Genomic DNA, 811 nt, shown 5'->3' on the forward strand with positions numbered 1-811 from the left:
GATGCCAATGTTAGATCAAAGTTCGCGGTTACATAGAATATACCTTCAGGTATAAACTGTGGGTGTGATGTCAGTCTGGCTTGGCATAAAAAATACTGCTCGAAGTAGCCTATTATCACTCTTAGAAATATATAAAATAAATTTCTGTATTTCAGTTTCTAACAGATTATACTGAAATACTCATTTTAAATTATACTCCTTGATTATCCTATGTATTCTGTATTATTATGTCTACACATTTTTCTATTAAATTATGAGATACATTTTACACCGTTATGTTACAAATGCATAGCCATCTACCAAAAATGACAATCCTGTCTCACAATAACCTTTGCTCTTTTGGGAAATAAAGTGTTTCCAAATTCTTTCCCATTATTCCTGTAAGAAGGACCTTTTGATGAAACTGTTGCAACTTCAGGAATATGACAGAATTCAGTGAAGTACAGCAATCGTGTCCGAGCTGCAGAAGGTTGATCCTCTCTATCTTCCCCTTCCTTCACCATAAGGTAGTTCGTATAATTAAATGTACACGAAGATTGTAATATTCGAAGCAGTCGGGTAGGAAATGTGATAATTGAGAAAGGGTGAGGTTTATATAGTGATTAGAGGAGGTCCTGCCTAGGGAGAAACGTGAGGTTGACGTCGTTGGGTGAAATTTCATATGGCTCTATTGACCAGCGTGACTGTCTCGCAACGGAAACGGGTCAGGTTAGTTAAGCTAGTGAAGAGAGGCATTTATTTGTTTCTGATGAGGCTGTCAGTGTATTTTGCCACATCAAAATTAAATGGAAATCTGGACATCGTTAGTTAG

The sequence above is a fragment of the Penaeus monodon genome, chromosome 30, assembly GCF_015228065.2.
Source record: "Penaeus monodon isolate SGIC_2016 chromosome 30, NSTDA_Pmon_1, whole genome shotgun sequence".
In the NCBI taxonomy this organism is placed as follows: Eukaryota; Metazoa; Arthropoda; class Malacostraca; order Decapoda; family Penaeidae; genus Penaeus; species Penaeus monodon.